This window comes from Rhincodon typus, chromosome 11 (assembly GCF_021869965.1).
Source record: "Rhincodon typus isolate 14 chromosome 11, sRhiTyp1.1, whole genome shotgun sequence".
Classification (NCBI taxonomy): domain Eukaryota; kingdom Metazoa; phylum Chordata; class Chondrichthyes; order Orectolobiformes; family Rhincodontidae; genus Rhincodon; species Rhincodon typus.
In genome coordinates, this window is record NC_063342.1 from 5,973,032 (window position 1) to 5,996,574 (window position 23,543).

The window sequence follows — 23,543 nt, forward strand, 5'->3', positions numbered from 1 at the left end:
TTACACACAAGCTTCACTTGCAATCTTCTTTGCATGATCTAAGTCGAAGGAGATTAGATTGAAATAATTAAATTCATCAGCTTGTGAAATCAGTGACCGGGGTCCATCAAATTAATGCTGACACTAAGAAACGGATTGGAAAGAATTTATTTTACACAAGGGATCTTTGGTATGAAAAATGCAAAAATGTTTTGGGGAATGGGGTTAAGATCTTCAACTTGAAAGAAACTGAGGAAATATTTGAAGCAGTGGAAGAATACAGGATGATGGGATCACGATGGTTTGCTCTTGAGTCAGTAGACACACGATGGGCCGAACAGTCTCCCTCCCCACTGGACTGGACCACTGATGGAGCTCAGCTGAACACTGGGCTGTCTGGAATTAAACTAGACAAATAGTCGCCCTCAATCTCAACGCTTTCTCCCAGTTATAAACAGGGAGCTGGTCATGCATCTGATTCAAGCCCAGGTAATTCAAAATTGTTTGAAAATATATATATATATTTAAACTGTGACTGATCATAAATGGACATCTCCTTCAAAGTGCTGAGGAATAGATCAGCCACTGAGTGTTTAGATTATCTGTGCTTTTTGATTTGAGCCAGGGAGTGGACAAAGGGACGGGATGCAGTTGCAAAGCAAGGATTGACAAAGGCAGAGCAGTGAACGTTGTCCATATGGACTTCGGTAAGGTGTTCGACAAGGTTCCACATGTAGACTGATTAGCAAGGTTAGATCACATGGCACACAGGGAGAACTAGCCATTTGGATACAGAACTGACTTGATGGTGGGAGACAGACTGTGGTAGTGGAGGACTGCTTTTCAGGCTGGAGCCCAGCGGTGTGCCATAAGGACCGGTGCTGGGTCCACTGCTTTTTGTCATTTATATAAATGATTTGAATATGAACGTAGAAGGCATGGTTAGTAAGTTTGCAGATGACACCAAAATTGGAGGTGTAGTGGACAGTGAAGAAAGTTACCTCAGAGTACAGTGGGACTTTGATCAGATGGGCCAATGAGCTGAGGAGTGGCAGATGGAGTTTAATTTAGATAAATGTAAGGTGCTACATTTTGGAAAGGCAAATCAGGGCAGGACTTATACACTTAATGGTAAGGTCCTGGGGAGTGTTGCTGAACAAACAGACCTTGGAGTGTAGGTTCATAGTTCCTTGAAAGTAGGGTCTCAGGTAGGCAGGATAGTTTGGTATGCTAGCTTTTACTGGTTAGTGTATTGACTATAGGAGTTGTGAGGTCATGTTGTGGTTGTACGGGACATTGGTCAGGCCAACTTTGGAATGCTGCATTCAATTCTGGTCTCCCTGCTATAGGAAGGATGTTGTGAAACTTGAAAAAGTTCAAAAAAGATTTACAAGGATGTTGCCAAGGTTAGAGGGTTTGAGCTATAGGGAGAGGCTGAATAGGCTGGGGCTATATTCCTTCGAGCATCAGAAGCTGAGCGGTGACCTTATAGAGGCTTATAAAATCATAAGTGGCATAAATAGGGTGGATAGCTAAGGTCTTTTCTCCAGGGTACTGGAGTCTAAAACTAAAGGGCATAGGTTTAAGGTGAGAGGGGGAAGACTTAAAAGGGTCAGAAGGGGCAACATTTTCTTGCAGGGGGTGGTGCGTGTGTGGAATGAGCTGGCAGAGGAAGTGGTGGAGGCTGGTACAATTACATCATTTAAAAGGCATCTGGATGTGTATATGAATAGAAAGGGTTTAGAGGGATATGGACCAAATGCTGGCAAATGGGACTAGATTAATTTAGGATATCTGGTTGGTTGGGACGATTGGGCCAAAGGTTCCGTTTCAATGCTGTCCAGCTCTATGACACTATGACTCTATAACTCTCTATCTCAGACCAGATTTCCCTCCCATGTGCAGGTGCCTGTTAATATTTGCTGTGCCCTTGGGAAAACGAAAGAGGGAAATTAAATTTTAAAATGCCTCACAGTGCCAGGGATCCAGGTTCGATACCACCCTTGGGCGACTGTCTGTGTGGAGTTTGCATGTTCCCCCGTGTCTGTGTGTGTTTCCTGCGGGTGTTCCAGTTTTCTCCCACAGTCCAAAGATGTGCAGTTGAGGTGGACTGGCCATGGGAAATGTAGGGAGAGGCTGGGGGCTTGGGTCTGGGTAGGATAGTCTTCAGAGGGTCATTGTAGACTCAATGGGCCAAATGGCCTCTTGCCACACTGGAGGGATTTTATGATTCTCTAATTCTAAATGGTAGAAGCTGGAAATCAGAAATACAAATGAACAGTGTCAGCATAGCTCTGAAAGCTTGCGATTTCAAATAAACTATGACCTGGTGTCATGTGACTTCTGACTTTGTTGACCCCACCCCCCCTCCACAGTCCAACACCAGCACCTCCACATCACAAAAGAACAGTAGCAGAATCACATCAACTGATTAGTTAGCTTCTGTAAGTCTAGGAAGGAGAGAATGTATTTATAGCTGTGTTCTATTGAGATTCATTTCAGACTGTGCTGGAATAGGGACGAAGGGCCAAAGGGGCTTCTTCCTATTTATCCTCTATGTCTTCTACCAGTTCTAATGAAGTGACTGAAATCTAACCTTTCTCTTGCCACTGTTGCCATTTGACATGCTCTATGTTTCCACCAATTTCACTTTTTCTTAAACCTTAAATGCTTTTTGTCTCTCATATTATCTTCTGTTTCAGAACCTTCTTACCCTTTCAGAGGGAATATTCACCAAATGACCAAGTAGTACCTCATGGTCTCCCTTTACAAGTCATTTTGGCTGGACTTCATTCTTGTATTCACAACCATCTCTGGCATTGGCCTGTCCTACATCCTCCAACCCTCCAAGATATCTGCACTCCTGCAATTCTCACATTTCCGGTTTCTTTTTCTCCGGTTTCCTCCATTGTGCCCTTGCTTCACCTGCCTAGGCCCAAAATTAATGTGAAAAAGATTAATCTCTGCTCCCATGTTTCCCAGATATCTCCAGTGCCTAATGCCAACTGATTTCGGTGTTCTGTTTGAGAATTTACAAACAAATGAGGTAACAGCATGAGAAAAAAATCTTTTTTCCAAGCTGTCAGGTCTGCAGGATTCCTTCAGAAACAAAGTAAGAATGTTAATATCTGAAGAATCTGACAAAATCAACCTGAAATATGAGCCTTATGTTCCTCTCTCCACAGGTGCTAGTTCTGACCAAGGCTTTTCAGATGGATTAGTGAAGGCAGGCACATTTCTTGCTCCAAAACTGTGTGGGCCCATAGCCTTGTCTGAAAGAATGTATACATTCTCTGGATCGGCCCATTAGCTGTTGCAGTCCTTTATAGACTCACATCCATGTGGTCCAATATTGACAGTACAAGCTCATATCTTACTCCCAAACTGAGAATATAGGCCGATATCTTACTTCCAAACTGAGTGTATAGGCTGATACCTTATTCCAAAACTGAGAGTATCGGCTGATACCCTACTTCAAAACTGAGAGTATAGGCCCATATCCTCTTCCCAAACTGAGAGCAAAGGCCCACAATCTGTTGTCAAACTGAGAGTAGAGGTTTAAATCCTACTTCGAAATTGAGAGAATAGGCACATATTCTATTCCTATAGTATGCCATATAGTAGACTATACTGAATGCGGTTCTGTGTTCTTTAACTTCATTTAATTCTCTCTTTTTTGAGCAATTACAGAGGAACAGCTCTCACAGCTGAAATGGAAACTGTCCTTTGCTTGTCTTCCCAGTGGAAAACACTGGCCTTAATTTAAAGATTGTGCTTGCTACCAAGTGGATCCCTGCTCACTGCCCTCAGAACCAACTCAGTACAATTTTATCAGTTGCAGCTAGTTCACTGGGGCCAACTGCAATCCAGTCTGTACCCCTAGGGCACCAAATCCTACCATTATAAGGGAAGCTGATTTTAGTCCTTTCTCATGAGTGAGCTCTGTCTCCGATTCAACATGTCCTCCCACTGCTGCCCAAGAGAACAAATAAAGGCTAAAAAGAAAATGAAAACACATTTCACAGCCTCTGAGCATAAGCAAAAACTGAAAATCCATTAGCGGCACAAAGAAAGAGTGAGAGACTAAAGAGAATGAATAGAAACATGAGGAACCTTCACACTTAGAACTTCTCTGAAGAGCAGTGTGCGTAGAATGAAGATCTACACAAAGCCAAGTGTTTAGTTTCTATAGCAACAGTGCCTGATTAGTCATCAACAACGGCATCAGTACCTCGCATATACGAAGCACCACTGACATAAATAAATTCTCCTGAGAAATGAGAGACAAAGTCAGAGAATTAGGTGTTAGAAGGGGAGAACCAAAACTGTGGGAGAAAAGATAGGTTTCAAAGACAGTGTAAAAGCAGGAGAGTAGAAAGGTAGAAGAGTGTTTTTTTGAGGATGGGGATGATGCTGGGGACAGAATTTCATTTTGTGAGGCCTAGGGCCAAAGTGCCTGATAGTGCAGTGGAAAGTGTGGCCTGCACGAGACACTAGAGACGGGCTGATGGAAGGTTTGGTGGAGGCAATGGAAGAGGCGAGAGCAATAAGGGCAGCGCAGTGGCTCAGTCGCTAGCACTGCTGCCTCACAGTGCCAGGGATCCGGGTTCAATTCCAGCCTCAGGCGACTGTCTTTGTGGAGTTGGCACATTCTCTCTGGTCTGTGTGGGTTCCCTCCAGGTGGTCCAGTTTCCCCCCAACGTCAAAGATGTGCAGGTCAGATGCATTGGCTGTGGGAAAAGCGGGGTTCCAGTGATGAGTCAGTGGAAACTTATTGGGATGAATGGCCTGCTTCCACACTGTAGGGATTCTAAACAAAAGTAGAACCCTGGAAAGATACAGCACACAGCAGGTGTTTCAACCCATCGTACTTCTGCTAGCTCACTATGAGAGATATGCAAATAGCCATGCGCCTTTCCAAGTAAACTAACAAGTTCATGGAGGAATTTATAAGCAAGAATCATTAAATTTGTGGCTCTTGGGGAGTCAGGATAAATTTGGTTCAGAGGAGATATGTTGAGAGCGTTTGATGCAGGGGAGAATAATGTTTCAGAGTAGATGTAGAATTGCCTCCTTAACACCATCTGACTGTCCACAGCTCTTTATGACACCATCTGTTTGATCAAGCTCGGAGTTCACCTTTTAGAACAGTTCTTAAGATCTTTTGGCTCACTGTCCATTCCTGGCTGAAGATCCTTTCCAGTAGAAGTGCAAGGTACATGCCGGTTGTTAATGATGATCATTTAAGTAGGACTTACAAATGAACAAATACAGACAATTAAGGAACAGAGTTCAAATTGTCCATCAAATATTGGGAAGTTGACATAACTATTAGTTTCAGGTGTACAAAGGAATGGATTCTAATCTTCAGAATGACTCAAACCACAACTCTCACAGTTGCTGTCAGCTATTCAACTCTTTCTGGTCCTTTGTGTTCTTTTCCTTTATAATATTCAGATATCAAATCTTAGTTACATTGACTTCCAGATGTCACAGATTGTACAATGAGTGGGCTTCGCTCCAAGCTGGGGACTGCTGTAAGCTGGGACCAACTCTGAACTGGGGCTTGCTCCAAGTTGGGACCAACTCTGAGCTGGGACTTGCACCAAGTTGGGACCAACTTTAAGCTGGGGCTTGCTCCAAGTTGGGACCAACTCTGAGCTGGGGCTTGCTCCAAGTGGGGACCAACTCTGAGCTTGCTCCAAGTTTGTGTCTTCCATCTCCCCAGCAGAGAAAGTGCAAGGCCATGGAGAAACTAAAGAGAGGATATGGTGGAAAACAGAGCATCCAGTAAATCAAATGCCCATGAGTAAAAAGATGCAGTTGCATTTGTATATGTCCAGACATCCATTACTCACAATTAACTCTATATTGCTATACAGAATGTTACAAATTCAATAGTGTCCAATTGGTGCCAAGGATCTCTACGTACAAATGTAGATTTTAAGAGTGATGGAAGAGTCTGTGCGTGCATAGTATGAGTATGTAGTCAGCTTGGATTGCCAGTAATCCCTCCAATATATCAATTCCCCAAACTCTCAATTCCAGTCTGTAACTCACTTCAGGGCATCTGTTATTCTTTATATATAAACCACTCACCCCTTTGTTAGATTTCAGCCTCTCGCTGACTTTTAGGTATCTTATAATCTATGTGTAAACCATCCCAAACTCCTTGACTAGGTTCCAATCTGTAATTCACTTCCAGGTATCTGTTATTCTGTATATAGAACTATCTGGAGCCCTTGATTAGATATCAGTCTGTAACTCATTCCCGAGTATCTGTTATTTTGTATATAAACCATTACAAACCCCTCTATTAAATTCCAATCTATAACTCACTCACGCTGTTTGTTATTCTAGGTATAAACCATTCCAAAAGCTTTGATTCAATTCCAATCTGTAAGTCACTCCCAGGATTCCATTATTCTCTCCACAAACCCACCAAATTCCTCAATTAGATTCCAGTCTGAAACTCACCCTGAGTATCTGTTGTTCTGTACACACCCCAACTAAAACCCTTTGTATGTACCCCACCTAAAACCCAGCTTGAAACTCAATTATTGCTTCCTCCCAAATTAATGGGTGAAGCATCCAATCTTTCAACAGTGCAGGTTAGGAAACGTGAAGGACCAGATTTGGACCATTTCAAAATAAGCCCATTGGTTTCCAATTTTGACTAACATTAGCAGTAATCCTGCAAATCCTGGAAACATTAGGAGATGGCAATAGGATACTGAGTAGAATACTGATTAGCACATTCCACAACCAGGAGGATGTCTATACTGAGATTTCCATATCCTACAGCTGGTACGTCTGTCGATCAGAGGACAAAGATTTGAAAACAGAGAAAGCAAATTTTCACGCTCACAGACGCTGGGTTAATGCAATAGTTAATTCTCCATCAGACAACCCAACAGACGACATATCATCAACAAAGATTGCCTACCACTGTCCTATTCACACAATGGCAACCACTTTGATGCCCAACCAGTCTCCCACAGACAAATCTCCATCCACAAAGAGCCAACAAGTAGCTGGGAATGTACACAAGTGGTTCAAAGGAATGAAACCCTTTTCCCTACCTTGAGCCTGGGCAATGCTTGGTTGCCACCAAATTACCATTACGATGATGAGCAGCCAGAGAGTCAGTCCCCTCACTCTCCTCCGATTCATCGCCTTCCTACGAAACTGAAAGAACAAACAGAGGAACAGGATGATGTTAAATTTAAGCTTACCAGAATAGAATCTGGCTGTGGGTTCCACTCAGTGGAAAATGCAGCTGAAGTCATTGGCAAAATAGGACTGAGCACAATCATTCTTTTATAACAACACAGGAACAATGGGCCAAATGGGCTCTCGCCCCTGCTGTAGCATTTTCTGAAAGTGGACACCTTTCTGATATGTCATTCAACATCCCAGGAAGGAGTAGATCAAAGTGAAGAGTGCAAGCAGAAGTATTCATTGACCCATTTCACATACCATGTTGTCCCAAGTTATCAAAGTTTATTTCAAATGTCTATTACTGGCTTGGTTTTACTAAACCTATTACAATAGTCTAAACAAATTTGACAGGTCAGTGTGACAGAAATAAAGCTAGCTGCAGTGGTGAATACCTGTAACCAGGTAAATACTAAATCACATTCATGCAAAATGAGTTAGACACCAATAACTAGTCACCGCACAGAGATAGTCTTCAGTTCAACACTGAAACATTCTATTGTTGATCAGTTAATGAATGTCAGGTTCACCTTCTCCAATTTTACAATATCTTAGGCTTCAGGTCTCTGCCTGAAGGTTGGTGCTGAAAGTGCTTCCATGTTTACCATGATGTGGAGGTTCTGGTATTGGAAAGGTGTAGACAAAGTCAGGTGTGGTCACCTGATGAAGTGGCAGTGCTACAAAGGCTTGCGATTGTGAATAATTCTGTTGGACTATAACCTGGTGTTGTGAGTCTTCTGACTACATCTGCTACGGACAGGGCAAGAGGGCAAGTCTTGAATCTATCCCAGCTTGCAAGGGGATTGAATCTGCTACTGCCTCAGCGATCTAACCCACACCAGCCATCTAGTCAACTGAGCCAACCAACCTTCCCCAGGATACAAACTGGAGAAGAGTCCTTACATCGGAACTCAAAGGCACCTGCAATATTCATTGCCGCTGCTGATCCAAGACACAGCTAACCCACAGATTAAAATATTTCACCACTGGGACACCTTCAGGACTTTAAAGTGCATATTTGTTCATCTTCCCTTTTGTATTCAACACTATTGCCTTTTTAACTTTGTACTTGTGTTTGTGCATGTGCGGTTGATGTTGCGTCTTTATTGTCTTTCTGAGTTAATAAGTAATAAAATTCATGTTCTGCTCTTTCAAGAAAGCCTTGTATTTATCTCTTTATTTGATTCCAGTGAACTAATTAACTACATTTTAATTGAAGTGAGGTATAGCTGTTTGCCTGAAACATAATTAAATGCTTGTTGCAACCAACCAAGGAGATTGATAGAAGGGGAGTGGATTCACCCCCTTAGCCTGATTGTGTCAATATAAACCACTCAAACCCCTCAATTAGATTCCAACCTGCAATTCACTCCCTGGGGTCTATCTGTTATCACCAGTTAAAGCAATCCACTGAGAAAAGATGTCGTTTGCCATCACATCCAAGGAAGCAGACAGTACATAAAAGTGAAAGTTGCTTGGACTCCACTTCTACAAACAACAACTGATGCTTGATTGATTGTTAATTTTAAAGCTGAGATGAAGGGGTTTTTGTTAGACAAGAGTATTGAGGGACAGGGCCAAAGATTGGTGCCATGGAGTCAGATCACATAAAAGGCATAATCATATCAATTGATGGAACGATTGTCAATGGTTGACTCCTCTTCCTGTGTTCCCAGCTTACTCTTCAACTGCTAAAGACTCCAAGACAATTCTTCAGGGTAGCCAGCCCTAATATGGCACAATCCCAAAGACTTACACAGATCAGAAAAATACACAGCAATTTTGTACGAATATAAATGTTCGGAGAAGGAGTGGCTCTCGGCCTTTTGAGCTTGCTCCACCATTCAATAAGATCATGGCTGATCTGATAGATATGGCATCAATGATTATTATGCTTGGTTTTTTTTATGCTGTTCCAGTCATGGGGCAGGAGAATTCCCTACAGTGGCGATAAAGGCCATTTGGCCCATTGTGTCAGCACTGACCTTCCGAATAGCATCTGACCCAGACCCACTCCCTCCCCATAACTCCAAATTTACCATGGCTGATCCACCTAACCTACACATCTCTGGACAGTACATTGAAATTTAGCACAACAAATCTATCTAGCCTGCACATTTTTGGACTGTGGGAGGAAACCAGAGCTCCCGGAGGAAACCCACACAGACACAGGGAGAATGTGGAAATACCACACAGCCACCTGAGGGTGGAATTGAACCCGGGTCCCTGGTGCTGTGAGGTAACAGTGTTAACCACTGAGCCACTGTGCCACCATATTCCTTGCCACAGGATTTATTAACATTCAGGGGCCAGATGGGACCTCAGAATCAAGTCTCAGAGTAATATTTTGGAAATGTTAGCCCAGATTATATCACTCCAACTCCAAAGTGGGCTTGTCCTTGCAACTATCTGAATTTGAGATAAAGGCTTACCATCTGAAGTGTGGCTAACACCCAGTGGTTAGGAGAAATTGTTGGGTATGCAGGATGTGGCGAGGTTTATATGCCTAGACAGTTCTTTTTATAAAGGGGTACAGTTTTCACTTCTATTTTTGAGAAATGGGGAAATAATTGCTCATTCACTTGGAACAACTATTTCATATAATGAAACATCTGAGGTGCTTCACAGGAGCAATTGGCAAACAAAACATAGCACTGAGCCGTAATATCTTGATGAGCTGAGAGCACAAATAGAAATTAATAAATCCAATCTGGTGGCCGTTACAGAGACATGGATTGTGAACTGAATCTTGAAAGACACGGGACATTAAGGAATGACAGGAAACTCGGAAAAAGTGGAGGGGTGGGTCTGTTAGTTTTTGAGTCATAGAGTCATACAGCACGGAAACAGGGCCTTCAGTCCAACCAGAGCATGCCGAACATAAGCCTAAACTAAACTAGTCTCACCTGCCTACTCCTGGCCTATATCCCCCCCAAACCTTTCCTATTCATGTACTTTTCTAAGAAGCTCTTAAACGTTGTAATTGTGCCCGCATCCATCACTTCCTCAGGAAGTTTGTTCCACACGCGAACCACCCTCTGTGCAAAATATTTGCCCCACAAGTATTGTTTAATTCTCTCTCCTCTTACCTTAAAATGTGACCCCTAGCCTTGAAATCCGCCATCCTAGGGAAAAGACACCTACAATTAACCCTATCTCGGCCCCCACCCCCATGATTTTATAAACCTCTATAAGGCCTTCAGGGTTTGAGTGAAGATTTGTAACTTGGGTGCTGGTTGTAGAAGTTGGTATGTTCGCTGAGCTGGGGGGGTTTGATAGCAGAGGTTTCATCCCCTTACTAGGTGACACCCTCATATTTGCAGGAGGCTCCACAGCACTGAGGATATGACTTAGTAAGGGGATGAAACCTCTGCTATCAAACCTCCCAGCTTGGTGGACACACCAACATCTACCTCTATAAGGTCATCACTCAACCTCCTACACTCCAGTGAAAAACATCCCAGCCTATTCAGCCTTTCTTTACAATTCAAACCTTCCATACCCAGAAACATCCTGGTAAATCTCTTCTGAACACTGTCTAGCTCAACAATATCATTTCTATGACATAGCGACCAGAACTGGACACAAATGGTATTTGCACAGAAAAATTTGTTCAGAAAACCAGGATGTGGAAGCAGATTGGGTAGAGATAAGAAATAATAAAATTAAGAAGGCACTTGTTGGAGTGGTGTACAGGTTCTGTAACAGCAATCACATGATAGAGAGAAGTAATGAGAGCTTACCAGAAAGCCATGGCAATAATCATGAAAGATTTTAATCTACATATGGATTGAAATAAATCAAATGGGCAAATGTAGTCTAGGTGAAGAGATCATTGAACGTTTTCAGGATTTTTTTTTGAACGGTGTGTTCTGTAGACTATTAGGGAGCAGGCTATATTGTGCGATGAGATAGGATTAAATAATCATCTCATTGCAAAGTGGCCCTACATAGCAGTGACCATAATGTTACTGAATCATACACTCAGATTGAGGGAGAGAGGCATGGGTTCAAGACTATTATTTAAAAATTAAATAAAGGTAATTATGAAGGGATTGTAACAAAGCTGGAGAAAAGTGCATTGACAAATTAAGTGAAAGGATAGGTCAACAGAGGTGTAGCATCAGACATCTAAAGGGATATTTCTGAATTATTTGGAAACATTCTAAAGGATCTATGGCTAACTAAACATGTTAAAGATAGTGTTAAACATAAAGAAAAAAACAGATAAATTAAAACAAAGACAGACGGCAGGCCAGAAGATTGAATAGAATAAAAAACACAACAAAGAATGATCAAAAGAATATTGAGGAGGAAAGAGTAAGCTAGGCAGAAACAAAAAAAGTGAGAGATTCCTACAATATTTTAAAAAGATAAAAAAGATAACCGAGTGAGTGGCAGTCATGCAGAAAGCAAGATTGGAGAATGAATAATGGAAAATAATGAAATGACAGATGAATCAAACAGATATTTTGCATCAAACTTCATGAAGGATGATACAAGTAATATCTCAGAAGCAGCAATAGATGAGAGAAGGGTAAAAAAAAAACAGTTTACCTGATGCCTTCTAGATTTGTACTCCCCTACCTTGGGGAAAAGACCTTGGCTTTTCACTCTATCCATGCCCCTCATGATTTTAGAAACTCCTATAAGATCACCCCTCAGCCTCCGACACTCCAGGGAAAATAGCCTCAGCCTATTCAGCCTCTCCCTATAACTCAAACCCTCCAACTCTGGCAACATCTTTGTAAATCTTTTCTGAACCTTGTCAAGTTTAATTACATCTTTCTTACTGCAGGGAGATCAGAACTGAACGCAGTATTCCAAAAGTGACCTAACCAATGTCCTGTACCGCCACAACATGACCTCCCCACTCCTATACTCAATGCACTGACCAATAAAGGCAAGTGTACCAAATGCCTTCTTCACTAACCTGTCTACCTGCGACTCCACTTTCAAGGAACTATAAACCTGCACTCCAAAGTCTCCTTGTTCTGCAACACTGCCCAGGACCTTACCAGTAAGTGTATAAGTTCTGCCCTGAAGACAGCAAATATAACCCCTTTATTCAAAAAGGGACGGAAACTGAATGATACCGCCAGTCAGTTGGTTTAACATCTTTCATAAGGAAAATGCTAGAAGGGCATTTAGATAAGTTCAGGCAAAGTCGACATGGCTTTGTGGCACTCAAATCATGCTTGACCAATCTATTGAGGAGGTAACAGATGGTGTGGATAAAGTGGAACTGGTAGATGTACTGTGTTTTTATTAAATTCCTTCTGTTAATCTAAGTGTCACATCAAAGGTTACTGCAAAATGTAAAAGTTCATGGTGGAGAGGTAGCATATTGAGATGGATAGAAGATTGGCTAAAGGGAGCAGAGAATGGGTATTAAATGGCCTTTTTCAGGTTGGCAAGATGTGATGTGTGGTGTGCCATAGGGACTGGTCTCAACTGTTTACCATTTGTATAAATTACTTGGATGAATGGACAGAGACACGTTTACCAAGTTTACTGGAAGATAAGTGGGAAAATCATTTGTAATGAGGAAACAAGGAAGCTACAAAAAAGATAGATTAATTGAGTGATTAATTCACTCAATTGGTTAATTGGTTCAATGTGGAAAAATGTTGAATTGTCCATTTTTGCAGGAAGAAATAAAAATGGAAAGATATTATCTAAACAGTGAGAGATTGCAGAGGGGTTTGTGTGTCCTCATGCTTGGAACACATATGATGAGTATACACATTCAGCAAATAATTAGGAAAGCTAACAGAGTGATATCATTTATCATGAGGAGAACTGAATATAAAAATAGGAAGGTTATGCTTCAGTTACACAGAACACTGGTGAGACCATATTTGTGCATGGTATCAGTGACCTCATTTTAGGAAGGATGTACATTCTGATTAATAAGTGTTGAAAGGTTATTTGGAGTAGGTGGCACTGCAGATTTGAGGTTACAGTCAGGTCAGTGAGATCTAATTGAGTGGCAGGGCATGCTTAAGGGGCCGAACGGCCTACTTCTGCTTCTAATTCATAAATGCACAAGGCAGATAGTTGGACAAGGGACAAACAACAGCTTGGTCAAAGAGCTGACTTTAATGTGGTCTTAAAATAGGAGAAGGAGATAGAGAAATTTATGGAAGGATTTCTGGAGCTTAAGGCTTGAGCAATACAATGAATGACTCGCAATGGTGATTAATGTAATTAATGTAATGGAGTGAGATTAATGTAATTAACTTTACTGGAAAGCTGTACTTGATAACCGGTGTACAGATTTAAGCAAAGAAGTGTTACTGTACATTAGGAGCTTTTTGTCCCTCTATTCTTTCACAAGATGTGGGCATTGCTGGAAGGCCAGCATTTGTTACCCAGCCATCACTGCCACTAAACTAAATGACTTGCAACTCATTTCAAAGGATAGTCAAGAGTCAACCACACAGAAGGATAGCAGAAATCTGGAACACTCTCCTCCTAAAACGACCATTGAGGCCTGGATGTTTGGTACACTTGCCTTTATTGGTCAGTGCATTGAGTATCTGAGTTGGGAGGTCATGTTGTAGTTGTACAGGCCACTGGTTAGGTCACTTTTGGAATACTGTGTGCAATTCTAGACTTCCTGCTATAGGAAGGATGTTGTGAAACTTGAAAGGATTCAGAAAAGATTTAGAAGGATGTTGCCAGGGTTGGAGGGTTTGAGCTACAGGGAGAGGCTGAATAAGCTGGGGCTATTTTCCCTGGAGCATTGGATGCTGAGGGGTGACCTTATAGAGGTTTATAAAATCATGAGGGGCATCGAAGGGGTAAATAGAGCAGGTCATTTCCCAGGGTGGGGGAGTCCAAAACTAGCGGGTGTAGACTTAAGGTGAGAGGCGAAAGATTTAAAAGGGACCTAAGGGGCAACTTTTTCATGCAGAGAACGGTGCATATATAGAATGAGCTGCCAGAGGAAGTGGTGGAGGCTGGTACAATTACAACATTGATAAGACATCTGGATGATATAGCAAGGTGTAGAGCTGGATGAACACAGCAGGCCAAGCAGCATCATAGGAGCAGGAAAGCTGACATTTTGGGTCCAGACCCTTCTTCAGAAATGGGGGAGGGGAAGGGGTTTCTGAAATAAATAGGGAGAGAGGGGGAAGCGGATACAAGATGGATAGAGGAGAAGATAGGTGGAGAGGAGACAGACAGGTCAAAGAGGCAGGGTTGGAGCCAGTAAAGGTGAGTGTAGGTGGGGAGTTAGGGAGGGGATAGGTCAGTCCAGGGAGGATGGACAGGTCAAGGAGGGAGGGATGAGGCTGGTAGGTAGGAGATGGGGGTGGGGCTTGAGGTGGGAGGAGGGGATAGGTGGGAGGAAGAACAGGTTAGGGAGGTGGGGACAAGCTGGGCTGGTTTTGGGATGCAGTAGGGGGAGGGGAGATTTTGAAGCTTCTGAAGTCCACATTGATACCATTGGGCTGCAGGGTTCCCAAGTGGAATATGAGGTGCTGTTCCTGCAATCTTCGGGTGGCATCGTTGTGGCACTGCAGGAGGCCCAGGATGGATATGTCGTCTAAGGAGTGGGAGGGGGAGTTGAAATGGTTTGTGACTGGGAGGTGCAGTCGTTTGTCGTGAACCGAGCGTAGGTGTTCTGCAAAGCGGTCCCCAAGCATCCGCTTGGTTTCCCCGATGTATAGGAGGCCACATCGGGGCCACATCGCTGTTCCCGATGTGGCCTCCTCTATATCGCTTGGGAACCCTGCAGCCCAATGGTATCAATATTGAATCGAATTGGCTGAAGACTGGTATCTGTGATGCTGGGGACCACTAGAGGAGGCCGAGATGAATCATCCACTCGGCACTTCTAGCTGAAGATTGCTGCAAAACCTTCAGCCTTATCTTCTGCACTGATGTGCTGGGCTCTTCCATCATTGAGGATGGGGAGATTTGTGGAGCCTCCTCCTCCAGTGAGTTGTTTAATTGTCCACCACCATTCACAACTGGATGTGGCAGGACTGCAGAGCTTAGATCTGATCCAGCGATTGTGGGATCACTGAGCTCTGCCTATCACTTGCTGCTTACGCTGTTTGGTGTGCAAGTAGTCCTGTTTGGTGGCTTCACCAGGTTGACACATCTTCAGGTATGCCTGGTGCAGCTCCTGGCATGCCATCCTGCATTCTCCATTGAACCAGGGTTGATCCCCTGACTTGATGGTAAATAGTTGAGTGGGGGATATACCGGGCCATGAGGTTACAGATTGTGCTGGACTACAATTCTGCTGTTGCTGATGGCCCACAGCGCTTCATGGATGCCCAGCCTTGAGTTGCTGGATCTGTTCAAAATCTGTCCCATTTAGCACGGTGATAGTGTCACACAACACAATGGGAGTTATTCTCAATGTGTAGACAGAACTTCGTCTCCACAAGGACTGTGCGATGCTCACTCTTACTGATACTGTCATGGACAGAAGCATCTGGAGCAGGCAGATTGGTAAGGATGAGTCAAGTATGTTTTTCCCTCTTGTTGGTTCCCTCACCACCTGCTACAGACCCAGTCTAGCAGCTATGTCCTTGAGGACTCGACCAGCTCGATCAGTAGTACTGCTTACTCAGAGTACATTTTGTCGCCTTGCCATTTTCAGTGCCTCCTCCAACATTGAGCAGTACTGATTCACCAGCTCAGGGAGGACGGAACATGGTAATCAGCAGGAGGTTTCCTTGCCTATGTTTAACCTGAAGCTATGAGGCTTCATGGGGTCCAGAAGCAATGTTGAGGACTCCCAGGGCGACTCCTTCCCGACTGTATAACACCGTGCCGTCCCCTCTGCTGGGTCTGTCCTGCTAGTGATGGTTACTGGGACATTGTCTGTAAGGTATGATTCTGTGAATATGACTATATCAGGCTGTTGCTTGACTAGCCTGTGAGACAGCTCTCCCAATCCTGGCACTAGTCCTCATGTGTTAGTGAGGACGACTTTGCAGGGTTGACAGGGCTGTTTCTGCTGTTGTCTTTTTCATGATGCCAGGTGAGCCGTCAGGTTTCATTTCTTTAAGATTTTGTGGCGATTGATACAACTGAATGGCTTGCTAGGCCATTTCAGAGGGCAGTTGAGAATCAATCACATTGCTGTGTGCCTGGAGTCACATGCAGGCCAGACCAGGTGAGGATGGCAGATTTCCTTCCCTGAAAGACATTAGTGAACCAGATGGTATTTTCCAACAATGATTTCATGGCCATTAGTAGATTCTTAATTCCAGATTTTTTTAAATCAAATTCAAATTTCACCATCTGCCATGGCAGGATTCGAACCTGTGTCCCTTGAACATTATCTGGGTCTCTGGATTAATCGTCTAGCAATAATACCACTAGGGATTGCCTTTCCTAGAGGGATATGGGCCAAATGCTAGCAAATGAGACTGGATTTATTTCAGATATCTGGTCAGCATGGATGTGTTGGACGAAAAGGTCTGTTTCCATGCTGTACATCTCTATGCCTCTACGACTAATGGAAAATTTAGTTAGCAAGAATGCTGGGTTTTTTTTGGGCAAAAGGTTAATGAATCTCAGCAGGTGAGCTGCAGATCAGTCATGATCCCGTTATATGGTGGAAGAGACTTGATAGGCTGAATGGCCTCCTCCTGTTCTTACGCTGGCTTGTTCACCGTATTGTACTTGTCACCCAAAGACAATTCTTTCCTAGTCAAACCTAACCCCACATTTCCCAGCAATTGTCGCTCCATCTACCTGAAAATCTCTTCCACACCAGGGGCTCTATGAGAGAAAAGCTGGAGGCAATTTGGCCCATTGTGTCTGTGCTGGCCCTTTTAAAGAGCTTTCCAATTTTACCCATTCTTCTAAAACCCCTGTTGCCCCACTCTCTCCCAGGGCCCTGCGTGTTTTCGCCTCTCTGAAAATCTACCTCATTCCCTTTTGGCGATCACTATTGAATCTCCATCCACCACCCTCTCAGGCAGCGAAGATGAGCTCGTCCCCAGCTCCGCAAAAATGCCAAACCATCCCTCTTGATAACAAAAGAAAATAAAAATTCAGCCAAGGAATCAGAAAGTGCTGGAAACACTCTGCTGATCAATCAATACATTTGTGGAGAGCAGTGAGAATTGAATGACTTCTTGATTAATAAAAATTTTCTGCCCAGCTTGTTCACTTGTCACTGCAGTGCCCAGGTGCAAGTGCCTGCCTTGCTGTGTTTTTGCAGCTTTTTCTGTTCTATTTGTGCTTTTGTCTTTATTTCCGGCTCCAACAGCCTCGCCACTTCATGCTGGAGATGTTTCTCTGTTCCCTTGTGTCTGTGATAAAATTTATTACCTTTCACCCTGTTGGTCATAAAGGATACATTTTTCTACTTCCCAAGAACACTGTCCATTTATACTCCAATCCCTCGCTTGCTTGGTCTTTCTCTCTCCCTCAGCCTCCCAAACCCTCATTCTGATCCTCCAAGTCCCTATATCAAGCCAAATATGCTCATAAACTTCACATTCAATGCAAAACTCTGCTGATGGTCTGTATCCCAATGGCTTTGTTAGTACATAGAACATATGACAGAGAACAGTCCAGAACAGGCCCTTTGGCCCACCATGTCTGTGTTGACCACGATGCTAACCTAAACTAACCTCATCTGCCTGCACATGGCCCTTATCCCTCTATTCTCTGCTTGCTCATGTGTCTGTCTAAATACATCTCAAAAGTTGCTGTTGTATCTGTTTCTACCACCTCCCCCTGGCAGCATGTTCCAGACAACTACCACCCTCTGTGTAAAAACAACTTTCCTCACACATCTCCTTTAAACTTTTCCCTTCTCATCTTAAACCTATGCCCCTTCATATTTGGTATTTTCACCCTGGAAAAAAGACTCTTGCTATCCACCTTATCTATGCCTATAATAGTTATATATACTTCTATCAGGCTACCCCTCAGCCTCCGACATTCGAACAAAAACAATACAAGTTTGTCCAACCTCTCCTTCTAGCTAACACACCCCAACCTAGACAATATCCCAGTAAATGGGGCAGCACAGTGGCTGTGTGATTAGTACTGCTGCCTCACAGCACCAGGAGCCCGGTTCGATTCTCCCCTCGGGTGTGTGTGGAGTTTTCACATTCTCCCTGTGTCTGTGTGGGTTTCCTCCCACAGTCCAAAGATGTGCAGGCTAGGTGGATTGGCTGTGCTAAATTGCCGATAGGTTCAGGGATGTGTAGATTAGATGGGGTATAGGGGAATGGGTCTGTGTGGGATGCTCTGAGGGTCAGTGTGGACTGGTTGGGCTAAAGGGCCTGTTTCCACACTGTAGGGGTTCTGTGATCTAAATCTCTTTTGCACCCTCTTCAATACCTTTATATCCTTCTTACAATGTGGTGACCAGAACTGCACACAATACTCCATGTGTGGCCTAACTAAAATTTTATACAATTGCGGTATGACTTGCCAACTTTTAGACTCAATGCCCAACCAATGAAGGTTAAGCATACTGTATGCCTTCTTTACCACCTTATCCACTTGTGTTGCTTCTTTCAGGGAGCTAGGGACTTGCACACCAAGATCCATCTGTACATCAATGCTCCTAAGGGTCCTGCCATTTACTGTGCAATTTCCTCTTGCATTTGACTTCCAAAAGGCATCATCTCACACTTCACGCTTGTCCAGATTACTTCACACTTGTCCTTACTAAGCTTAACCAATCTGCTGTGGCACTTTATTCTCCAATGTTTAAGAAAACCCCTTGTCTAAGAAAATCCCTTTCCTTCCCTACACGATCATATATCCTAAAATAAACCCTTCCATCTTTGGTTCATTGTGTTGTAAATAGACCTGAAAGGGTTTGTTATGAGACTGGTCATACACACCATGGACAATGATGACGATGTGTGTATTTGTGGGTCAAACACCTCAAGGGGATGAGATCTAATATCCAGGCCCTCCTCATGGTCTCTGTAGCAATGGCTATCACAGCAATACAACACATAACTAGTTACTCAGTTGCTAAAAACTACACATTGTTCAAACAAAGGGCCTCTTGTTGGTAAACCAGGAAGTGGTTTTCCTTCACCACGGAGGACCAAACATGGCCAAGTAGATGCTGACAGTCAAGAGGATCGTGGCAGCAATCCTATCCCATGGTGAGGTGCTGCACATACAACTGAACAAATGTTCTCTGATCTCTCACTTTTATCATCTGTGACCAAAACTTTAATCATGAAACTACTGGCCTTTCATCAATTTCACCTCTGACTAAAACACGTGCCTTGTAGTTAAGCTTTCCTGGCTTCTTCCTCGAATTTAGCTCAAAGTTGCAGGAATCCAAGCTGAAAAGTTTGAAGTTGTAAGAATTGGCCCTGGACAACCAAAGATTCAGTAGAGTCTGCAGAACTTCCAGCAAATTCAAACTGATTGGGGTTTTTATTATTTATTCATGAGATGTGGGCAGTGCTGGCAAAGCCAGCATTTCTTGCTCATCCCAAACAGTTAGGAGGCATCGAGTGATACAGCACGGAAACAGTCCCTCTGCTCCAACTTCTCCATGTCAACCAGCTATCCTAAACTGATCTAGTCCCATTTACCAGCATTTGACACATTTTTTTTTCTACTCATTTTGTGGGATGTGTGTGTAACAGGATGGCCAGCATTTCTTGCCTGTCCCTAGTTGCCCCTTGAGAAGGTGGTAGTGAGCTGCCTACTTGAAACGCTGCAGTCCACATGCTGTGGGTTGACCCACAATGCTCTTAGAGAGGGAATTCCAGGATTTTGACCCAGCAACAGTGAAGGAACGGTGATATATTTCCAAGTCAGGATGGTGAGTGACTTGGAGGGGAACTTGGAGATGATGGTATTCCCATATGTCTGATGCCCTTGTCCTTCTGGATGGAAGTGGTCGTGGGTTTGGAAGGTGCTGTCAGAGGATCTTTGGTGAATTTCTGAGATGCATCTTGTAGATGTTACACACTGCTGCTACTGAGCGTCGGTGGTGGAGGGAATGGATCCTTGTGGATGTGGTGCCAATCAAGCTGGATGGTATCAAAGTTTTTGAGTGTTGTTGGGGCTGCACCCATCCAGGCAAGTGGTGGGTATTCCATTACACTCCTGACTTGTACCTTGTAGATGGTGGACAGGGTTGGACGAGTCAGGAGGTGAGTTACTCGCTGCAGTATTCCCAGCTTCTGGCCTGCTCTTGTAGCCACTCTGTTAATGTGGTGAGTCCAGTTGAGTTTCTGGTCAATGATAACTCCCCAAGATGTTGATAGTGGGGGATTCAGTGATCGTAACATCATTGAATGTCAAGGGGTGGTGGTTAGGTTGTCTCTTATTGGTGATGGTCATAGCCTGACATTTGTGTGGCGCGAATGTCACTTGACACTTGTCAGCCCAAGCCTGGATATTGTCCAGATCTTGTTGCATTTGAACATGGACTGCTTCAGTATCTGAGGAGTTGTGAATGATGCTGAACATTGTGCAATCATTGATGAACATCCCCACTTCTGACCTTATGATGGAGGGAAGGTCAGTGATAAAGCAGCTGAAGATGTTTAGGCCTAAGACACTACCCTGAGGAACTCCTACAGAGATGTCCTGGAACTGAGATGACTGATCTCGAACAACCACGACCATCTTCCTATGTGTCAGGTATGACTCCAACCACTGAAGAGTTTGCCCCCTGATACCCATTGATTCCAGTTTTGCTAGGGATCCTTGATGCCACACCTGGTCGAATGTAGCCTTGATATCAAGGGCTGTCACTCTCACCTCACCTCTGGAATTCAGCTTTTTTTGTCCATGTTTGAACCAAGGCTGTAATGAGGTCAGGAGCTGGGTGGCCCTGGTGGAACCCAAACTGGGCGTCACTGAGCAGGTTGGTGCTGAGCAGGTATTGCTTGATAACACTGTTGATGACACTTTCCATCACTTTCCTAATAATTGAGAGTAGACTGATGGGGCGGTAATTGGCTATGTTGAATTCGTCCTGCTTTTTGTGTCCAGGACATATTTGGGCAATTTTCCACATTGTCGGGAAGATGCCAGTGTTGTAACAGTTCTGGAACAGATTCGCTAGGGGAGCGGCAAGTTCTGGAACATAAGTCTTGAGTACTATTGCCGGAATATCGTCAGGGCTGGTAACCTTTGCAGTATCCAGTGTCTCCAACCATTTCTTGATATCACATGGAATGAATCGAATTGATTGAAGACTGGTATCTGTGAGCTGGGGACCACTGAGGAGGCTAAGATGGATCATCCACTTGACACTTCTGGCTGAAGATTGCTGCGAATGCTTCAGTCTTATCTTTTGCACTGATGTGCTGGGCTCTTCCATCATTGAGGGTGGGGATATTTGTGGAGCCTCCTCCTCCAGTGAGTTGTTTAATTGTCCACAACCATTCACGACTGGATGTGGCAAGACTGCAGAGCTTAGATCTGATCCAGCGATTGTGGGATCACTTAACTCTGTCTATCACTTGCTGCTTTCGCTGTTTGTCGTACCAGTAGTCCTGTTTGGTGGCTTCCCCAGTTTGATATCTTGTCTTCAGGTATGCCTGGTGCCGCTCCTGGCATGCCCTCCTGCACTTTCTATTGAACCAGGGTTAATCCCTTGGCTTGACGGTAATGATTGCGTGGTGTATACACCGGGCCATGAGGTTACACATTGTGCTGGACTACAATTCTGCTGTTGTTGATGGCCCACTGCGCCTCATGGATGCCCAGCCTTGAGTTGCTAGATCTGTTCAAAATCTGTCCCATTTAGCATGGTGATAGTGTCAAACAACACGATGGAGGTTGTTCTCAATGTGAAGACGGGACTTTGTCTCCACAAGGACTGTGCGATGGTCACTCTTACCGATACTGTCATGGACAGATGCATCTGCAGCTGGCAGATTGGTAAGGATGAGGCCAAGGGAGATGGTAGAATTTGAATTCAATAAATATCTGGAATTAAGAATCTAATGATGACCGTGATCCCATTGCCGATTGTAAGAAAAACCTCATCAGGTTCACTCATGATCTTTAGGGAAGGAAACTGTCATCCTTACCTGTTCTGGCCTACATGTGACTCCAGACCCACAGCAATGTGGTTGACTCTTAACTGCCCTCTGGGCAATTAGGGATGGGCAACAAATGCTGTCTGGCCAGCGATGCCCTCATCCTATGATTGAATAAGGCTTTTTTTTTTCCCTCTTGTTGGTTCCCTCACTATTCTCTAATATCCCTCTAAACCTTTCCTATTGATGCCTTTCAAATGTAGTCAACTACATTGCTGTGGGTCTGGAGTCACATGTAGACCAGGCCGGGTAAAGGGATCAGTTACCATGTCTAAAGGATGAGTGCAGCATATGTGTATAGTTCCCCAAAATTGACAATGGTTTCATGATCATAACTAGACTCTAAACTTCGGATGCTTTGTTTATTGAGTTCAAATTCCACCATCTGCAGTGGTGAAATTTGAAGCCAGGTCCCATAAATCATTAATAATTTCTGAAGAAGGGTCCCGACCTGAATTGTCAGCTTTTCTGCTCCTCTGATGCTGCCTGGCCTGCTGTGTTTCTCCAGCTCCACACTGTGTATTCTCTGATTCCAGCATCGTCAGTTCTTACTATCTCCATGAATCATTACCTGTGCCTCTAGATTACCAACTCAATGATAATACCACTTAGACTTCCACCACACCTAAACAATTAGTGGGTGGTCTCATAAAGACAGGGATACTTGCATTCACGTCGAGTCGTTCAGAACTTCAAGACATCCCAAAGCACTTTAAAGCCAATGAATCATTTTGCAGCACTGCTGTAATGTAGGAAATAACACAGCCAATTTACACTCTGCAAGATCCCACAAACATACAGTGAGCAGATCAGGTGTTTTGAGTGACACTGAAGATGAGATAAATATTGCTCAGAACATTGGGGGATGAAGAATTCCCCTGCTCTTTTTCAAAATTAGTACTGTGGGATCATTTAGATATTCTATCTGATAAAACAATAGGCAGGGCAAATTCGCAAAATCGACAGCGTCAGCAGTTCTTTCGGTTTTTATTAGGGCAAATGCAGGATTTTACTTCAAAGTAGGTCACTACCATTCCAACAAGGGGCCATCAAGTCAAACTGGTCATGTGGTGAACACCTGAAAAGGACACCTCACCAGGATACTGGAGGTCAAAAAGAGAGAGATCCCATTGGGAGTATTGGGTTTAGTCATGGGCACTGCACCTCAGAAAGGGTACATCAGCCTCACTGCAGATTCACCAAAAGAATTCAGAGGCTGAAAGGGTGAAGGCTGACTTTAGAAATGCAGCTTGAATTCCCTTGACTTTCAGAAATTGAGGTTTTTAAAATGTCAACTGAATTTGATCGGGAAAATGAGCA